The sequence below is a fragment of the Rhinoraja longicauda genome, chromosome 21 (assembly GCF_053455715.1).
Source record: "Rhinoraja longicauda isolate Sanriku21f chromosome 21, sRhiLon1.1, whole genome shotgun sequence".
NCBI classification, from domain to species: domain Eukaryota; kingdom Metazoa; phylum Chordata; class Chondrichthyes; order Rajiformes; family Arhynchobatidae; genus Rhinoraja; species Rhinoraja longicauda.
The window spans coordinates 18,483,335-18,505,017 of NC_135973.1; the positions used below are offsets into that span (position 1 = coordinate 18,483,335).

At 46.9% G+C, this 21,683-nt stretch overlaps 1 protein-coding gene across 1 annotated transcript in view; it reads right to left on the bottom strand.

Annotated features, from left to right (window-relative positions):
• The window catches only part of LOC144604274 (netrin-3-like), a 111,748-nt gene extending 107,736 nt beyond the window's left edge, over positions 1-4,012 (bottom strand). The window contains exon 1 of the mRNA XM_078418514.1: positions 3,779-4,012. The gene's annotated coding sequence lies outside the window, so the exon portion shown is untranslated. The remainder of the gene's footprint in view (positions 1-3,778) is intronic.
• Between the last annotated feature and the right edge of the window lie 17,671 nt (positions 4,013-21,683).

The following is a 21,683-nucleotide window of genomic DNA, read 5'->3' on the forward strand; positions in this document are numbered from 1 at the left end:
GTGCCTTTGTGGCGGCTCTTTTGTGTGCTTTGTATGTAAAAACAAAGACTTTCACTGCATCCAGTTCGGTACAAGTGACAATAAAGTATCATCGTCGCATTCAGAGGCGGGAAACGGTTGCCGAGCCGGGCAGCGGCGGCGGAGGGAGGAGCGGTACCGGCCGAGCCTCGGTCAGCGGGGTTGCCAGGAAGAGTCTCCCGGCTGAATGAAATCTTGCCCCCTGTTTCTCTCCCCGCGCAGGCGGCTCAACTTTCCCAAAAGTCCAGACACAAGTGTGTGCAATTGTGTGAGTGGCGACGACAGGATCGACAATCAGAATCTTTTTTTCCCAGGGTGGGAATGTCACAAGACCAGAGGGCAGAGGTCTGTGAGAGGGGCAACGTTAAAGGAGATGTGCGCAGCAAGCATTTTTACACAAAGGGTGGTGGGTGCCTTGAACAAAGGGTGGTGGAAGTGCAAGTGGACAGTGCTGTATTCCTCAGCGTTGGACCTTGGACCAGGTGGCAATTATTAGGCTTTTTAAAATTTTCTGTTTTTCCGATCAAATTCAGTGGAACCTTTGTGGATATTTACACACGGAGTCAATCAGGTGCTGGTCCCAGCTCTGTTTTATTGCCCCTGCCTCAGCAACACTCACACAATGCCCTTCTCCAAGTCACAAGGACTCTGCCTACCTTGCCTCAGGTTTACTGCAACTTACTTTTACTGTTACACTAATAAGGAGATTGCTTCCTTGCCTCTGTGGCACTGAATCCCGAGCTGCACATTTTAGAAAATTGTTTAAAAAAAGATGAAGTTGTTCCAGATGTGTGTGACTTGCTGAAGTTAAACAGACATAAGTGTGTGTCCAAAGCAGCTGAAATTAAACACAGTTCTCCAAGGCGAACAGACCAAAATGATTGAGAGGGAGGGCAGGTCAGATTATTTAAAGTCATGTCTAATAACCTTGGCAAAATCCCAGTGTGTTGAGCACCAGACACAGCAGAAAGTCTCACCACCCAATGCTGAATCAATGACATTGGATGGATGGCTTTTATCTTTGTTATAAGTGCCTTCAGTGCAAAAAAACGAAAATCCATCAGGCTCCCAGTTACTACACTGCAGGAATAAATCAGTTTGAGTGGGCTGCCTCTTGATTGGGTACCTTGCAATTTTCAGTCACAGATAGGAATACCTAAGAAATATGGGGCTGGAATGTAAGGAGAATGAGGAGCACAAAGCAGCAAAAGAACTAACATTTGTGATCACTGCTAACTAAATAATGTATAAACATTGGAGGGTGTTTGAATTATAGCAAGTGAAAGTAGATGCATGCAGATAAATAAGTGAGCCTTTTCTATTCATTTTTCAGGAAAGGTGGGAGATGTTGCACTTGGGGAGATCAAATGTAAGGGGAAATACACAGTTAATGGCTTGACCCTTAGAAACATTGATATACAAAAGGATCTTGGGATCCAGGTCCATAGATTCCTGAAAGTAGCATCAGAAGTGGAGAGAGTGGCCAAGAAGGTGTCTGGTATGTTTGCCTCCGTCTGTCGGGTCATTGAGTAAAAGAATCAGGAAATCACGTTACAGTGTTATAAAATTGTGTTAGGTCGCATTCAGAGTTTTGTGTGTAGTTCTGGCCACCCCATTACAGGAAGGATGTGGAGGCTTCGGAGAGGGTGCAGAAGTGGTTTGCCAGGGTGATGCATGGATTAGAGATTATTAGCTACAAGTAGAGGTTGGACAAACATGGATTATTTTCTCTGGAGCATCAGAGGCTGAGGGGAAACCTGATGGAAGTATTTAAAATGGCGAAAAAATAGGTAAGGGTGAAAGTCAAACTTTTTCCCAAGGTGGAAATATTGGACTCGAGGGCATTGGTTTTAGCTCAGAGGTGGGAGATTTAAAAGAGTGTAGTCGGTGCCTGAATGTACTGCCAGAGATGGTGGTGGAAGCAGACACAATAGTGGCTTTTAAGAGGTTTTTAGATAACCACATGGATGTAGAGGGATATGCATCATGTGCAGGCAGAGATTTGTTTAACTTGCACCATGTTTAGTGCAGTAATTGTAGTCCAAGGGGCTCTCCTGTGCTGTATTGTTCTAAGAATGTTATCGGAGCTGCATTTATTCTGGCGAGTGAGGAGTATTTTATCATGCTTCTTCCTGTGCCTTGTGGATAAAGGGAAGGCTTTAGAGTGTCAGGAGCTCATTCACTTGCTGCAGAATAGCTAGTCTTCACCTGCTCTTGGCTACAATATGTGGCTAATCCAACTGGGATTCTGATTAATGATAACTCCCAGGGTGTTGTTGAGGGAGTTTGCAGTAGTAACATCAAAGATAGATGGTTAGGCTCCTTTTTTTGTAGATAGTCATTGCCTGATACTGTGCTATGTTTTAGGATCTGGACGTGGTTGGAAAGCGGGAAATTATTGTTGAATCCTATTTGCCCTTGGGATAAATTAGGATGTATCAAACAGGATGGATAAAGGAGATCTAGCAGATGTAACATCTTTGGATTTCCAGTTACAATTGGGTAAGATGCCACATAAAAAGTCGTTGCTCATAATACCACGTCAGGGAAATATACTGATATGGACGATGAACAGCAGGGGCCTAGGGGTGCAGGTACATAGCTCCCTGAGGTGGTGGACTGAGTGGTGACAAATAGGGTGGGTGCAGAGGGGGCTGCGGAAGGGAGCAGGTGCACCATTGGGGGGGGGGGGCATGGCACGTACATTGCGAGCAAGGGGGCAGGTGCACTGGGATGGAGGGGGGCAGGTGCAGCATGGAGGGGCGGGTACACTGCGGGGGGGAGGGGGGCAGGTGTAGCATGGGGGGCGGGTACTGCGGGGGGAGGGGGACAGGTGCAGCAGCATGGGGGAGAAGTGAACAGGTGCATCGCGAGGGGGTGTGGGGGGCGACAGGTGCACCGTGGGCAAATGCGGTACAATCTCGAAGGGCGCGCTTACAAAACGGTGCAACTGTTTGCAGGAAGATTTGCGAATGGACGCGTTTGTCACTAAAGTTTCAATTCTGCTTTGTTTCAATCATTTTGGCGATATTATCACCGTTTTCTCGGCAATTTACATGTGTATTTTTTCAGGAATGAATAAACTCGGTTATTTGCCTAATAGGGACAGTTGTGAGGGTTTAGCGGGGGAGAGGGGAGAGGCCCTGGTTGAAACATCGAGTCGGGGCGGTGAGCGCATTGTTCAGAGGGAGTAGACCCTGCAAGTTCTCGCCCCGCTCGCTGGAAGCAGAGCGAGGCGGATCAGGAATTCACAGAATACTTCACAGGAACACCGTGTGAGCAACAAAATCAACGGGGAAGATCGCTCACACATACTGCGAGCTTGGCAGAGGGGACGCCACCCAGGGCAGCGACGGGATCAGTGCGAGTGAGGGTCAGTGTCGGGACCCTGCACCGAGGGACCCCGGGCTGAGGGCTAAAGGTCCGGACCACGCACCGAGGGTCAGTGTCGGGACCCCGGGCACCGAGGGTCCCCGACCTGAGGGGTGGCATTCAATGCGGTTGCCCCGCTTAGGTGTGCCTTCTGACCTCGCCCGGCAGGACGGGGTCCCGGGAAGAGTGGGGGCTGAGAGAGCGTGGGGAGAGGAAAAGCGACGAGGGGGGAGAGCAGGGAGGGGGGAGCGGCAGCGACTAAAACAAAGAGCAGATGCTGGAAAGAGCCGGGTTGGGGATATGGGGGGGGGGGGGGTTCGGTGCAGACAGGGCGGTCTGGCTGCAGGTACCGGTAGTCGGCGAGAGAGCTCGGCAGGGAAAGACTCACCGTGTTACAGGAGCCGGTTGGTTGCTCGCGTTCCCGGACGGCAGCTGCGGCTTGGCGGAGGCACTGGAGCCAGCGATAGCAAATCCTCCGATCAAGCGGCGGGCGGCGGAGACTGCAACAGCGGCTCGACGTTTGACAGCTTTAAAGGAATCAGGATGGGAGGAACTCAAATAACCCAGAATATGAAAGGCTGGTGCCAGCAAATGGGGCGGCTTTACACAGCACAGCCGCAGCTGCGCGGAGGGGCGAGACCACGCCAGGACCAGAGGGACCACCTGCCGGCGACCGGGTCCCCCGCCAGAGAGAGAGACCACCTGCCGGACACCGCGGCACCCAGAGAGGGAGAGGACTCCTGCCCGTGACTGGGACCCGCACCAGAGAGAGGGACCGCAATCCCGACATTGGGACCGCCACAGAGAGAGAGAGAGCATCTGCCCGATCTCACACTGTCGTATAGGACGCCGCTTGTGGATTTCGTCCCATCCTTTCACCCGCCCTAGAGACGGGGAGGAAGATAATGCCCACGATTAGGATCGCAAACAATTAACCCCAAGGAGACCAGGTTACGGAGAATGGGACCACTACCCAATTGAACCTACTCAGACGGGATACCACCTGCCCAACTGTGCACCCTGCACATGATCCCACACAGAGGCGGGAGGAAGACCACCTGCCAGGAATCGGGACCCCAACTCAGAAACAGAAAGGGAGACGACCTCTCCAAGAGTGAGCCTTCACTGTCTGTTCCACCAACATAATCAGGAAGTCCATCGACCAGAGAACAGGACGCTGCCCCCTCTCCGGACTCTACATAGAGGGGACCGAGACTACTACCCAAAATTTGGACGCTTACCTCGAGATGGATAGAGAGACCACCTGCTTGTGCACCTGCAAGCCAAGCCCTGAGATCCAATCACTCATATCAGCAGAGCCTTGGGCCCCACCAATAAACCCAAAGGCCCCAACAGCACTCCACCACTTGTAAACCTAACGTCAACACCTCCCACTGATCACAAGCCAAATGGCTCCCATCCCCCACTCTACTGGGTCGTGGCCAAGATAGAGAGCCTAAGGTGATGGACCATGCAGAAGCTGAGACTTCCATCATCACCTTCTTGCCTGTCTGGGCACACTGCCCAGCCCAGTGGAAGCTGTGGATTAATGAATCTATTGCCTCACTGAACACCACATTCTCTTCAGCTCCCAACAATCACAACAGATTATAAGATGCAGAGAGGCAGCCTTGTCTCAGTGGCTGCTGCTGGGCCTCTGAATTAGATGACTGCACGATATCTAATCCGATATTGTAGTGGCATACAAAGAAAGTGTTTCATTGATGCAGGGGCAGTGCAAGAGAGCTGGCATCTTGGAAAGGCACCACTGACACAACTTTAAGGAATGGTCAACACAGAAAGAACACGAGTGAACCAGTATTAACTGAGATAGACACAAAATGCTGGAGTAACTCAGCGAGTCAGGCAGCATCTCAGGAGAGAAGGAATGGGTGACATTTTGGGTCGAGACCCTGAGTTACTCCAGCATTTTATGCCTACCTTCGATTTAAACCAGCATCTGCAGGTTTTTTTCCTACAGTATCAATGGAGAGTTGGATTGCCCAGTAGGAATGACAATGAGGGAGATCAGCACTGTTACGTGGCCAGGTCTGAGGATCTTCTACACAGGATGTACTTGGGAAACACTGAATTGTATGGGATATTGCTAAATGAGTGCCTTACTGTCAATGTGATAGTCCTGAGAGAGTACCAGTCTGTTGGTGAGCTGGGCACTGCTGTGGGCAGGATGTGGGGAGTGCTGTATTATTAGAGGAGTAATTCCAACTGCCTCGGTGGAGCAGCATGAAGGAGAACAGAAGATAGACACAAAAAGCTGGAGTAACTCAGCAGGACAGGCAGTATCTCTGGAGAGAAGGAATGGGAGATGTTTTGGGTCGAGACCCTTCTTCAGTCTGGAACATCACCCATTCCTTCTCTCCAGAGATACTGCCTGTCCCGCTGTTATTCCAGCTTTTTGTGTCTATCTTTGGTTTAAACGAGCATCTGCAGTTCCTTCTTTCACATGAAGAACAGTCCTGATCGTGGCGCCATCTCTTGGATGAGATGTTAAACTGATGCCCTTGTGGATTTAAAGGCAATTGTGTCTGTGGCACAATTTCCAGTGGAGTTCTTCAATGTCTTAGCAAATATTTATCCCTCAACTAAAATCACATCTGGTCAAACCAAAATTCTGCAGATGCAATAAATCTTTAACAATAAAAAAAAGAAAATGCAGGAAATGTTTAGCATGCCATCCAGAATTCTGTTTCTCTTTTCAAATATGTTATGAAATGATTCAATGAATTTCTGGTTTTACAGTAGACTGTTCACATCAGGCATTGTACAAATTGCCCATTATCTTCCCTGCATTACAATAGTGCCTCAATGTCAGAAGCTTCTCATTGGTTGCAAAGCACTTGGGAAGTTTCAAATCTGTCCTTTGTCTTTAATCAGCTTTCCCTCCCGTACATCAGACGATATTTATTACTACACTTTCTAAAATGCAGAGTGTACTCTTATGTTTAATCTGTCTTTCCTTTTCTGGAGAAAGCAGCCCGAGCCTGTTCAGTGTAAAACTCTGATAAGTATTTTCATTAAATTCAGGTATCTTCCTTATGAATCTGTTCTGCCCCCTCTCCAGTGCCTCCAGTCCTTGAGGGGATGTGATCAGAAATGTTCACTGTGCTAGAATGATCTAACCAACTTTCCCTGTGAGTTTAAACTAACTTCCCTACTTTAGAAATAAACTCCGTTTATGGGTTTGCCTTTTTTTATGGGCATGCAATGTTTCACAACCTTTCGTCGACATTACTGTCCCGCTTTCCCAGTTAGACGTAAATTTTTATGGGTATATAAACGCCCATATTCGACTGACAGAATGCTACATTTTGCATTTGCCCGCACTGACATTTATTTTCTTATGTCTGCACTTGCAAAATCTCAGCTGTCCAAGGGGCCGGCCCCATTACCACTCCGTGGGCCGCATGTCTGGGTGTGGAATAGTGGGAATGCTGACTATGCAGAACATAGAACAGTACAGCAGAGGAACAGGCCCTTCGGCCCACAATATCTGTGCCAAACATGATGACAAGTTAAACAGGCATCACACCTCTGCCTGCACGTGATCCATTCCCTGCATATCCATGTGCCTATCTATAAGTCTCTTGAACATTACTGTCTCATCCGCCTCCATCACCATCACCCGCAGCACATTCCAGGCACCCACAACTCTGTAACAATTTTGTCCTGCAATTCTCCTTTAAACTTTGACCTCTCACTTTAAAGAAATGCCCTCTAGTCTCTGACATTTCCACCCTGGGTGTGGAGGCTTTGGAGAGGGTGCACAACAGGTTGACTAGAATACTGCCTGGATTAGAGGGTGTTAGCTAAAAGGAGGTGTTGGACAAACTTGGATTGTTTTCCCTGGAGGACCAGAGGTTAAGGGGCAACCTGATGGTTTTATATAAAATGATGAGGGGCATAGATAAGATAGATGGTCAAAGTCCTTTTCCCAGGGTGGAAATGTAAAATACTAGAGACCGTAGGTTTAAGGTGAGAAGGGGGAACGTTTAAAGGAGATGTGTGAGGCAAGCTTTCTATACAGAAAGTGGTTGGTTCCGGGAATTGCCAGAGGTGGTGGAAGCAGCTATGAGAACACGGATCTGTGCTGGGCCAATGTTGTTTGCCATCTATATCAACAATTTGGATGAGAATGTACAAAGCATGCAGATTATACCAAAGTAGGCGGTATTGTAAATAATGATGATGGTTATCAAGAATTATAAGAATTTTGATCAGCTGGGCAAGTGGGCTGAGAAATAGCTAATGAAATTTATCTGAGGTAAGTGTGAGGTATTGTACTTTGAGTATTCATACCAGGGCAGAACATCCCAGTGAATGGTAGAGACTTGGAGAGTATTGTAGGGATCAAGGAGTACAGGTATATAGTTCATTGAAAGTGACCTTGCAGGTGCGTAGAGTGGTGAAGAAAACATTTGGCACACTGGCCTTCATCAGTCAGGTAACTGAGTATAGAAGTTGGAAAGTTATGTTACAAAATTTGGTGAGGATGCACTTAGATTATAGTATAAGAAAATAACTGCAGATGCTGGTACAAATCGATTTATTCACAAAATGCTGGAGTAACTCAGCAGGTCAGGCAGCATCTCGGGAGAGAAGGAATGGGTGACGTTTCGGGGTCTCGACCCGAAACGTCACCCATTCCTTCTCTCCCGAGATGCTGCCTGACCTGCTGAGTTACTCCAGCATTTTGTGAATAATACTTAGATTATAGTGTTCTGTTTTGGTCACGCTGTTGTAGGATAGATGCCATTAAGTTGGAAAGAGCACAGAAAAGCTATACGAGGATGTTGCCAGGACTTGAGTACCTGAGCTGTAGGGGTGGTGGGCAGGCTAGGACTTTATTGTGCATAAGGCTGAGGGGTGACCTCGTAGAGGTGCAGAAAATGATAAGCGGCATAGATAGGGTGAATGCACACTGTCCTTTTTCCTAGGGTAGAGGAATCAAGAATTAGAGGGCATGGATTTAAGATGAGGGGAAATTTAATAGGAGTCTGAGGGGCAATTTTTTCACAGAGTGTGGTGGGTGTATGGAACAAGCAGCATTAGGAAGTAGTTGAGTCAGGTGCCATAACACATTTGGAAGACATTTGAATAGGTGCATGGATAAGAAAAGGTTAGAGAATAAGGACCAAATGCAAGCAAACAGGGATAGTGTATCTTGGTCGGCTGGTCCATCGTGACTTGCCAAAAAATAATTTAAATTTCATACCAACTCCCAGCTGATGGTCCACAGCTCTCCAGTTATCAAATGTGCTCGTAATTTTGTACCTTATATAATTCTATTTTGTTTCATACATACTTGATTTTACTTCACATGTATTGTATCTTATGTACTACTTGTTTCATATATATATTCTTAACCGCATCACAAAAGTGCTTCATTTTATAACTTACGCATTGCCTACATTGGTCACATATATTCTCTGCATATCACATGCACTTCCATCACTATATTGTACCATATATATCCCATCTTATGTAGACACAAAATGCTGGAGTTATGTAGACACAAAAGGTCTCGATCCGAAACGTCACCCATTCCTTCTCTCCAGAGATGCTGCCTGTCCCGCTGAGTTACTCCAACATTTTGGGTGTACCTTCGATTTAAACCAACAGCTACAGTTCTTTCCTACACATTATGTCTCATCTTATTTCTGTTGCAATGAATCTGCTTTATATACTGTCATACAAACTCTGCATCGCAAATAATCTTTGTATTATCGATACATATACCTGGAGTATCCCACAGCAGTTCTCCCCTGCGCTGCACTGATGGGTCATCGTGGACTCTGACAAGGCTCCTGTTCTTTGGGAATTTCCCAGCACGGATGTTCTGCCCTGATGCCCTATATCATATCATATATATACAGCCCTTGCTGGGTTAAACCAGGTAAAACAGTGCCTTGAATGGCAGACAGTGCCTCCAGGCGAAGGTCAGGCAGATTCAACTTTTGAATTCTGTTCAATGCTTTAAAGAAGTGTGTGAGTATGTTAATCATTAAAATGATAACAATATTCATTTTGTAAGTGGGTAGTAATTGTTACAGATTGTGAATGTCTTTGGATAACAGTGACAGCTCAATGCTGCAGAGCAAGGGGCAGGACCATACCATCAGTTGGAGCTGTTGTGTGAGTGCAGCGAGCTGCTGACACTGCGATTGGTCCCAGACTCCAGTCAGGCCACTCATGGTATTGTTCCTCAGCTGCCTTGGTGGCTTTTGAATTCATGTCTCTGGATCAATGGTTTAAAACTCGAGCAACTGGCGCAGTCATTTTACCACAATACTCTAATCTTTATGTGAAACGGATCTTGGTCAGTATGGACGAGTTTAAAGATACAGCATGGAAATAGGCCATTCAGCCCAATGAGTCACCGATCAACTATTCACACTAGTTCTATGTCCTACACACAAGGGGCAATTTCCAGAAGGCAATTACCCTATAAACTTGCACATCTTTGGAATGTGGGAAGAAACCGGAGCACCCTGAGAAAACCCACGTGGTCACAGGGACAATGTACAATCTCCACATGGACAGCACCCATGGTCAGGATTGAACACGGGTCTCTGGTGCTGTTAGGCAGCAGCAGTGCCACTGCATCGCCCACTGCCGGATGTGTTGGGCCCAGGTGCCTGTTTCCGTGTTGAATTACACTATGGCCCTTGGTTTAATTTTATTATTGTAACACACTGAGGTACAGTGAAAAGCTTTGTTTTGCATCCTATCTAATAATATACAATCAAGTCAAACTCAAGCACATTAGAGCAAAGGGGAAGATACAAAGTGCAGAATATAGTTTGTTCACTTACATGTAGCAAAGCGATTTAAAAAAGTGGAGAGATTCTATCGGATGATAGTAGATCTGTCTCTAGGATGAGACTGCAAAGAATCACCACGCTCTGGCACTATCTTCCATCCCAGTCTATGACTGCCTCAGAAGAAGAGATATCATAAAGAAGCATTGAAAAACTTTATAAATCACTAGACGAAGTGGACCCGTTGGGCCCAAACCTCTCTTGCATTGGTGCAGCACCCTCTCCTTCCTCCCCTCCCCCTCCCTCCTCCTTCCTCCCTGTCCCTCCCTCCTCCATCCCTCCTCCCCCTTCCCTAGGAAATAGATTTAAACTTTAAAATATGATTAACTTTAAAAATATAACACCGTTTTCAATGAAACTTCTCCCATTAGCACCAAAAGGATGACGGTGAGTAAGGTGGGCCTACAATTGTTGCGCTGTCATGTACAATTTTGGCTGTAGTTCAGGAACAAACAAACAAATGAGAGTTTTAGTATATAGATGTCATATGTGGAATATTATCTCTATTATTTGTTCCAGGGACAGCACACTAACCCTGTGAGGAGCGATTGATTAGACTAGGCCTACATTCTCCAGATTTAGAAGGATGAAAGGAGATCTTGAAAAACTTACTCGACTTTAAGGCTGGATGCAGGATATATCCTTTGCTAAGGAAACCAGCCAACTTGCAGGCCACTTTAGAGAGATTTCCAGAGGATGGTGTGTGTGTGTGTGTGTGTGTGTGTGTGTGTGAGAGAGAGAGAGTGTGTGTGTGAGTGTGGAGGTTATTGGGAAAATATCCAAGGTGTAGGATTAATCTCCTCTTAGGATCGAGGAAGTCTGTGTGAATCTGCAGCTCAGTAAGGTGCTTGACATGGTCCCACATAGGAGTTTGGTCCAATGGGTTAAATCCCAAGGGATTCATGGGTTAAATCCCAAGGGATCGACAGGTTAGATGCCATGGGACAACGGTTAGATCCCAGGGGACAATGGTTAGGTCCCAAGGGATCCATGGGTTAGATCCCAGGGGACAAGGGCTAGATTCCAGAACACAAAGGGTTAGATCCCAGGACACAATGGTTCGACCCCATGGGAAACTGGTGTTGAGACAACAACCTTTCTCTCAATGTCAGCAAGACAAAGGAGATAGTGATCGACCTCAGGAAGCGAAGTTGTACACATACCCCAGTTTGCATTGATGTCGCTGAAGTAGACTTGGTTGAAAACTTCAAATTCCTAGGAATCAATATCACCAACAACTTCTCCTGGACCACCCATATTGAAGCAACAACCAAGAAAGCACACCACGCTTCTACTTCCTTAGAAGGCGTAGGAAGTTCGGCATGTCCCCTACAACACACACCAACTTCTATAGATGCACCATGGAAAACATTTTATGAAGATGTGATAGCTTGATTTGGGAAAAGCTCAATCCAACACCGCAAAAAATTACAGCGAATTGTGGACGCAGCCCAGACCATCACACAATACTTATTGATTCCATTTATACCTCTCGCTCCTTCGGCAAGGCCAGCAGCATATTCAAGGACGAGTCACACCCTGGCCACTCCCTCTTCTCCCCTCTCCCATCAGGCAAAAGGTATAGAAGTGTGAAAACACACACCTACAGATTCATGGACAGTTTCTTTCCAGGTGTTATCAGGCAACTGAATCATCCTACCACAGAGAGCAGTATTGCACAATTATATACCTCATTGGTGACCCTCGGACTATACTTGATATGACTATCGCTCTTGATAGTGAGGAGTATAGGATATTGATCATTTAGTAAGATGCAGTGAGCAATGGCAGGCAGAGTTTAACCCTGATCATTGTAGGGTACTGCATTTTGTAAAGAAGGCTATATGGAGTGATGGTAGGACCTGAGGAAGTACTAAGGAACGAAGGGACCTTGGTGTACAAGTCCAATGATTCTGGAGATGGCAGCACAAACAGATAAAGTGAAGTAGTATCCAGGATTCAACCTTCATTACCCAGGTCATAGGATATAACTGTAGAGGGAGGTCAGGGTATAACTTTATAAAACATTGGCTAGGGCACTGCAAGAAAACTGAGCAATTCTGGGTCACCACACTGCAGGAAGGATGTGGAGAGGAGATTCACCAGGATCATGCCTGGGATAAAGAATTTCAGACATCTGGAGAGGCTGATTCCTGTTTTCCTTGGAGTGAAGGAGGCTGAGGAGGGAGCTGGCAGAACTTTATAAAATTATGAAAGGTATAGATCAGGTCAATGGCAGAAAGCTTATCCTCTTAGCAGCGGTGTTTAAAATTAAAGAACACAGGTTTAGGATAAGGGGTAAGAAGTTTAGAGGGGATCTGAGGAGGATATTTTTCACCCTGCAAGTGGTTGCAAACCATTGCCAGAGGGAGTAGTGGAGGTGAAGTATCTAGAAAAGCACCTGAATTGCCAGGGCTGCAAAGGCTACGGACCAAATGTGGAGAAAGGAGATAGTGTTGATGTGTATTGGACATGGGCATGGTGGGCCAAAGAGCCAGTTTCATTGTTGCAATACTCGATGACTTGATAGCATTCTTTCAGGATATATACTCTCTTAAGTGTAGACATTCTGGCAATGGCCACTGTCTTAGAAAGTTACTCATGGTGATTTTGATCAAACACTGAAGGACTGCAGCAATTCATCACAATGTTCTTTATCCCAATTAAGGGAAAGAGGGAAGTTTTTCTGCACAGTGTTTAGTATCTGGAATTCCTGAGGACAGTGGAGTCAGATACAATCTTTATGTTTTAAGAGACATTGAAATAAGCTCTTAAATAGGCACGGCATAGAAACATATAGACCTAATGCAAGCAAGATGGGCTGAAAAGTCGGCATGGACATGATGGGCCGAAGGGGACGTTTCTGTGCTGTACAACACTGACTATCACTCAAATTAGGAAATGGCAAGAAATGATGGCCTTTGAACTGAAAGAAAATATACTCTAAAAAAATCTAAAAGCGCTGGGAATATTTAGTGGATCAGTCAACATCGGACAGAGATGAAAGCAGAATTAATGCTTCAGCTTGTTAGTCTTTCATCGGAAATATTATCAATAATGGGCTGTGCTGGCGTTGACAGACCTTCTCTACCCCGGGGTGGAGCCTGAGCCTCCACACGGACTAACACCTTGATCGCATCCCACCCTCACTCCTGCCCCCTCGATCCAACGTTGTTCCAGCGAGGTTTCACCCCAGCTGAAAGGACACATCGTCTTCTCATTCCGACCTGCCGTCGTCTGAACTCAACAAGTCCACTGATTAGGATTTCCAAGTCTTCTCTCGCATTTTCCAATACTTTGAAATGTTCAGATAATAATTCTGCATGTTCACCACCACCTCTTGGCTTCCGTCACTGCACTATAAGCCCTGCAATCTCTCCTGGGGTCCACCTGCCCCAGGTCACCTCTTTTGTTTCCTTCACCCACACCCCCAGCTGTCTAACAGTTGCAGCCTTCTGACTTTGTCCTGACCTTCGGTGCTGAATGTGTGGAGTTTGCATGCTCCCCTGTGACCGGTTGAGTTTCATCCCGTGGGTTGGTGGGTCAGTTGCTTCTCGCGTGTGGGTGAGAAGTAGGAGAATCGGCAGAGAATGGATAAATGGGAGAAAAGGGAAAATGGTGTGTTTGTAGTGAGCCAGTGTAGCTCGATGGCCTGAATGGCCTCTGTGCCATGTGGAATATGGAAATAATTGAAACTTTAAACTTGTTCTCGCTGTGACGCTTCCAGTCCTGAAGTCAGGTCATCAATCTGAGATATCACCTGTTTCTTTAGGCACGGACGCAGCCTGACCCACTATGCCGGGCCTGACCCCTCCATCCCGGGTCAATCCCTTGTCTCATGTCAGCCACCTGTATCCAAGGTCTGCCCCCCCCCCTATCCCGGGTCTGACCCCCCCCCCCCTATCCCGGGCCTGACCCCCCCCCCCCCCTATCCCGGGCCTGACCCCCCCCCACCATATCCTGATCTCGGGTCAGTTCCCTCCACCCCGGGTCGGGTCACCCACTGTCCGGGCCGGTCTCCGTGCCCTGGGGCGGTGCGGAACGGATTCCCCGCCTGTGTCTGGCCGCAACAGTCGGTGTGGAACCGAAAGTAAACACGGATCAGAGGAATTCCTCCTCTAGTCCAAATATTATCCCGAGGAGCGGCTGTAGATTCCTCGCCGGCGGTTCACCAACTGCGTTTATTATTTTAATTTTACATCCGCCAAAGGAATTCGCAGGGCGGAGAGGGGAGAGAGGGAGGGGGCGACCTGCTCGCTGGGTGGGCTGCGGGGGAGAGATTGCTCTCGCCCCCCGCCGCTCTCCCTCTGCCCGACACTGACACCATCGCCCCCGCCTTGCTCCCTCTCCTCTGGCCCCTCTCTTCCCCCTGCTCCCTCCCCCTCCCTTTCCACCACCCGCTCACTTCCTCCCGCTAGCCCCTTTTCCCCTCAACCCACTCCCCGTCCCTCCTCCTCCGCTCATTCTCCGCCTCCCTCTCTTCACCATGCTCCCTCCCGCAACTCCGCCTCCACTCTCTCCCTCCTCCACTCCCTCACAACTCTCCCGCCCCGATCCCTCTGCTCCCTCTCCCCTGCTTCCTCTCCCCGGTCCTTTTTCCCTCCGCTCCCCATCCATCTCCACTGCTCCCTCCCTCCTCCGCTCTCTCTCTCCCCTGCTCTCTTTCCCCTCCGATCCGTCCCACCCATCCCTCTCCCCAGTTCCCTCTACCCCCCACCCCCGCTGCCTCCCGACCCCACCCGCCTCATCTCCTATACAAAACGTAACAAAATTATGAGGGGCATTGATAGGGTAGACAATCAGAGTCTTTTTTTCCAGGATGGGAATGACCACGGATAGAGGGCATAGTTTTATTGGTATTGGTCTATTAATTTCAGGTGTACCGATATGCAATAAAAAGCTTTGTTTGCGTGCAATCCAGTCAAATACTATACACGAGTACAATTAAGCCATACCCACTACAACAGGTGGTGCAAGAGGAAAAAAACCCGAGCGCAGAATATAGTCTCACAGCGTTTTAACATTCGTTACAGAGAAGTAGGCAGATACAGAAAAGTGCAAGGGATGCAATGAGGTAGGTTGGGAGATTGGATCTACATCCTATCTTCAGGGAGAACTGTCCAGTAGGAAGTGATATCAGTGGAGAAGAAGCTGTTCCTCAATCTGGTGACACGTGCTTTTAAGCTTTTCTACTACCTTCTGCCTGTCAGGAGAGGGGAGGAGGGTCTAAACAGGAGGAGAGTCCTTCATTATGTTGGCTGCTTTCCTGAGGCAGTTGAAGTGTAGATGGAGTCGATGGTGGGGAGGCTGGTCTGTGATAAACTAGGCTATATTCACAACTCTGCACATTCTACAACTTTGGACAGTGCTGTTCCCAAACTAAGCAGTGAAGGATCCTGTTTGGATGCTTTTTATGATCTATCTGTAGAACTTGGTAAGCATTGTTTGGAGATATGCCGAACTTCCGTCATCCTCTGAGGAAGTAAAGGCCTTAGACAGTAGACAATAGACAATAGGTGCAGGAGTAGGCCATTCAGCCCTTCGAACCAGCACCACCATTCAATGTGATCATGGCTGATCATTCTCAATCAGTACGCCATTCCTGCCTTCTCCCCATACCCCCTGACTCCGCTATCCTTAAGTGCTATATCTAGCTCGCTCTTGAATGCATTCAGAGAATTGGCCTCCACTGCCTTCTGAGGCAGAGAATTCCACAGATTTACAACTCTGAGTGAAAAAGTTTTTCCTCATCTCCGTTCTAAATGGCCTACCCCTTATTCTTAAACTGTGGCCCTTGGTTCTGGACTCCCCCAACATTGGGAACATGTTTCCTGCCTCTAACGTGTCCAACCCCTTAATAATCTTATATGTTTCGATAAGATCCCCTCTCATCCTTTTAAATTCCAGTGTATACAAGCCAAGTCGCTCCAGTCTTTCAACATACGACAGTCCCGCCTTTCCGGGAATTACCCAACTTCACTTTGTAGCCCATTACAATCAACAGGTGTCCTTGTCCTTGTGCTTAGACTGGATCTCTAGCTTGGTCCCAAGTTGTCTCTTGCATCCTTAATGCCTTTGCAAAGGTTATACATACATTTCTTGTACCACTCACATTTGTGTAGGAAGGAACTGCAGATGCTGGTCTACACTGAAGATAGACACAAAATGCTGGAGTAATTCAGCGGGTCAGGCAGCAACTCAGGAGAAAAGGAATAGGTGACGTTTCAGGTCGAGACCCTTCTTCAGACAGAGTCAGGGGAGAGGGAGACACTGAGATAAGGAAGGGTAAGGTGTGAAAATGAAACATCAAAGGAGATGGTGGTCAGGGAAAATGTGGAATAGTGTGAGGCCTAGCACAAATTGGAGGAACAGCCCCTCATATTTTGCTTGGGCAGCTTACACTCTAGTGGCCTCAACTCCGTCCAAGGACCCCAAGTCTTTTCAGGTGAGGCAGAAGTTCACTTGCCTCCATCCTCATCTACTGTATCCGCTATTCGGCGAGATCAAGTGCAGGCTCAACGATCGTTTCGCTGAACACCTCCACTCAGTCCGCCTAAACCTACCTGATCTCCCGGGTGCTAAACACTTTAACCCCCCTCCCATTCCCACACTGACCTTTCTGTCCTTGGCCTCTTCCATTGTCAGAGTGAGGCCCATCGCAAATTTGAGGAACAGCGCCGCATATGTTGCTTGGGCAATTTACACTCCAGCGGTATGAATATTGACTTCTCTAACTTCAAGTAAGCCTTGCTTCCCCTCTCTTCATCCCTCCCCCTTCCCAGTTCTCCGACCAGTCTGACTGGCCCCCTGATTACATTACTTCTCTGTTTGCTTTGTTGTCACCTTCTCCTAGCTAACATTGGTCTATTCCACATTTTGCTTGAGCTTCATCTCTTTTGATCTCTTACACTTCCTTATTTCTGTAACACCTCTCCCCTGACGCTCAGTCTGAAGAAGGGTCTCGACCCGAAACGTCACCCATTCCTTCTATCCAGAGATGCTGCCTGTCCCGCTGAGTTACTCCAGCATTGTGTCTATGAATATTGACTTCTCTAACTTCAAGTAACCTTTGCTTTCCTCTCTCTCCATCCCTCCCCCTTCCTAGTTCGCCAACTAATCTGACTGTTCCCCTGATTAAATTTTATTTCTGTGTGCTTCATTGTCTCCTTCTAGGTAAAAATCATCTATTCTATATTTTCCTTGATCTTTGCTGGTTTTGTTTTCACACCATACTCTTCCTTATCTTGGTGTTTCCCTCTCCCCTGACTCTCAGTCTGTAGAAGGGTCTCGACCCAAAATGTCACCCATTCCTTCTATTCAGAGATGCTATCAGTCCCACTCACTTTATTATCTTTAAATACTTATAGAAACTTTTAGAACAGAGAACACAAGTACTGGCCCTTTGGTCCACCACATTTATGTCAATCCACCGGCCTGCACTGGTCTGAATCATTCCATTCCTTCCCTCTTGTGTTCTGAGTCAACTTTGGCTTCTGCTCTAATATTTCCTCTTTAATCTTTCAGCGATTCTTTCCTCCATCGAGTGTGACACAACAATGATGTTACATGGGATAGACTTAAACCCGATCTGGCAGCTGAGAGCCAGCCTCACTGAGCCACAGCAGCAGAAATGATGTCCCCCACACTGTCGGTAACCTCACAGCCTGGCTTATTCCCCACTCCAGCATCAACCACCCTGTCTGGGCTCTTACCACTCCTGCGATGATGTTACCCGCCCTCAGGACTCCCCTTGCACGTGCCCAGGTCTCTCTCCATCTCACATCCCCAGTTGCCTGTTGGGATTCTGTGCAGTAAAAAATGCATCAGCTTTGCTCTAGTTTTCTTTCCTGACCACTCTCACTCAGATCTTCTCTCTACATCAATGCTGTTTACTCTTTACAACTCTCTGACACTCTAAAGTTCCCCCATGTCGGGACTGTAACATTTTATTATTCCTCTATCTATGCAGCCCTGGTTGGGGAATTAATCTCAAACTTGCTGCTGCAGGGTCTCACCTCAAACCTCTCAGCCATCTCCTGCTGAATGCAGGACAACTAGCAGTCTTTGTTTTCGATTGTCAGCATGGACATTGTATTCCTGTGCTGTACTATTCCATGTTCTGATGGTATCACAATGTAGATTCCAACACACTGTAAACCCCGGACAACTCTTCAACACAGGAAACACAGACAATAGGTGCAGGAGTAGGCCATTCAGCCCTTCGACCCAGCACCACCATTCAATATGATCATGGCTGATCATCCAAAATCAGTACCCTGTTCCTGCTTTTTCCCCACATCCCTTGATTCTGTTAACCCTAACATCTAAATCTCTCTTGAAAACATCCAGTGAATTGGCCTCCACTGCCTTCTGTGGCAGAGAATTCTACAGATTCACAACTCTGGGTGAAAAAGTTTTTCCTCATCTCACTCCTAAATGGCCTACCCATTATTCTTAAAATGTGACCCATGGTTCTGGACTCCCCCAACATTGGGAACATTTTTCCTGCATCTAGCCTGTCCAATCCCTTAAGAATGTTACATGTTTCTGTTAGATCCCCTCTCATCCTTCTAAATTCCAGTGAATACAAGCCCAGTCGACTCATTCTTTCCTCATATGTCAGTCCCGCCATCCCGGGAATTAATCTGGTGAGCATATAATCTGACATAGAGTTTATTAATGCCGGCATCCTTGTCAAACTCTATTAATGCCGGCATCCTTGTCAAACTGATTCTATCCTGCTCCTACGGGAGAGACAACATTCTTAATGGAGAGTATGGGGACGCAATTTTGAGAAAAAAAACCATGGCTTCCTGCTATCCTGCAGGGCTGCCACTTGATGGCGCCCAGTACCCGTGCTTGTGTGGAGAGTGCAGAATTTTTGCAGTGAAACGTAGTCGGTACTTTGCGAGAAATAAAACAGGCTCGCAAATGGTTATCTAAGATTTCAACAGGATTATTCGTGTAATGTAATAATAATTAATCCTTAATAAATGAATAATAAAAATATTATAAGTAATGATTACATTGCCTATAATAATGATTACACCACAGGGCATAGTTATAAGTGAGAGGGGAAACGTTTAATGGAAATGTGCAAGGCAAGGTTTTTTTACACAAAGGGCGGTGAGGGCCTGGAACGCATTGGAGGTGGTGGTGGTGGAGGCAGATACGATTAAGAGACTTTTAGACAGGTACATGGAAGTGCAGAAAACAGAGGGATTTGGATCACGTGAAGACGGATGAGATCAGTTCAGCTCGGCATCATGTTTGGTCCAGTTCCTGCACTGTACTATGTTCTATGCCGATCCAGTCACTCCAGCGTCCACCCAGACCAGAGACCTCCGCTCAATCTCCTTCCTTTTTCTCTCCCCCAACCTCACCAAGAAAGGCAATCACCAAGATATTTTCACATATCCCTGTTTGAGTTATTCACAACATTTTAATTTAATCCCTGACTCTGGATCCTCCCACACCCAGGAAGATTCTTTCATGTCTCCTTGCGCAAATTTGTAAGATTCTTTTGTAAGAATGTGAAGGGAAAAATCCCGATATAGTTTGAAGAGTAGAATTCTCCCAGCCAGGCTGTCACAGTTGCATTTCCAGGTTAGTTCAGTGGAAACTCGTCATCGCACCTGTGGGAATTCCATTCAGTCACTAATAGTCATTAGTAATGCTGACGACAAGACTGTCACAGAAACAAGCTGGTCACCAGTGTTGTTCAGGAGGGGAAACCTGCCAACTCCCCCCGACTTGTCCCTGTGCTGCCTGCACCCACCTATGCCGAGCTTCAGTTTGAAGCCAGATAATCAGGCAATGAAATCTGGCTTACCCCAGATCCCTAAAATAAAAAGGTCCCTGATCCTCCCAGCAATACGGGGAGAAAAGATGAGGTACGAGGGTAAACTAGCCAATAATATAAAGGAGGATAGCAAAAGTTTTTTTAGGTACGTGAAGAGGAAAAAAATAGTCAAGGCAAATGTGGGTCCCTTGAAGACAGAAGCAGGGGAATTTATTATGGGGAACAAAGAAATGGCAGACGAGTTAAACCGTTACTTTGGATCTGTCTTCACTGAGGAAGATACACACAATCTCCCAAATGTTCTAGGGGCAGGAGAACCTAGGGTGATGGAGGAACTGAAGGAAATCCACATTAGGCAGGAAATGGTTTTGGGTAGACTGATGGGACTGAAGGCTGATAAATCCCCAGGGCCTGATGGTCTGCATCCTAGGGTACTTAAGGAGGTGGCTCTAGAAATAGTGGAAGCATTGGAGATCATTTTTCAATGTTCTATAGATTCAGGATCAGTTCCTGTGGATTGGAGGATAGCAAATGTTATCCCACTTTTTAAGAAAGGAGGGAGAGAGAAAACGGGTAATTATAGACCAGTTAGTCTGACATCAGTGGTGGGGAAGATGCTGGAGTCAATTATAAAAGACGAAATTGCTGAGCATTTGGATAGCAGTAACAGGATCATTCCGAGTCAGCATGGCTTTACGAAGGGGAAATCATGCTTGACAAATCTACTGGAATTTTTTGAGGATGTAACTAGGAAAATTGACAGGGGAGAGTCAGTGGATGTGGTGTACCTCGACTTTCAGAAAGCCTTCGACAAGGTCCCACATAGGAGATTAGTGGGCAAAATTAGGGCACATGGTATTGGGGGTAGGGTACTGACATGGATAGAAAATTGGTTGACAGACAGAAAGCAAAGAGTGGGGATAAATGGGTTCCTTTCGGAATGGCAGGCAGTGACCAGTGGGGTACCGCAAGGTTCGGTGCTGGGACCCCAGCTATTTACGATATACATTAATGACTTAGACGAAGGGATTAAAAGTACCATTAGCAAATTTGCAGATGATACTAAGCTGGGGGGTAGTGTGAATTGTGAGGAAGATGCAATAAGGCTGCAGGGTGACTTGGACAGGTTGTATGAGTGGGCGGATACATGGCAGATGCAGTTTAATGTAGATAAGTGTGAGGTTATTCACTTTGGAAGTAAGAATAGAAAGGCAGATTATTATCTGAATGGTGTCAAGTTAGGAGGAGGGGAGTTCAACGACATCTGGGTGTCCTAGTGCATCAGTCAATGAAAGGAAGCATGCAGGTACAGCAGGCAGTGAAGAAAGCCAATGGAATGTTGGCCTTCGTAACAAGAGGAGTTGAGTATAGGAGCAAAGAGGTCCTTCTACAGTTGTACCGGGCCCTGGTGAGACCGCACCTGGAGTACTGTGTGCAGTTTTGGTCTCCAAATTTGAGGAAGGATATTCTTGCTATGGAGGGCGTGCAGCGTAGGTTCACTAGGTTAATTCCCGGAATGGCGGGACTGTCGTATGTTGAAAGGCTGGAGCGATTGGGCTTGTATACACTGGAATTTAGAAGGATGAGGGGGGATCTTATTGAAACATATAAGATAATTAGGGGATTGGACACATTAGAGGCAGGAAACATGT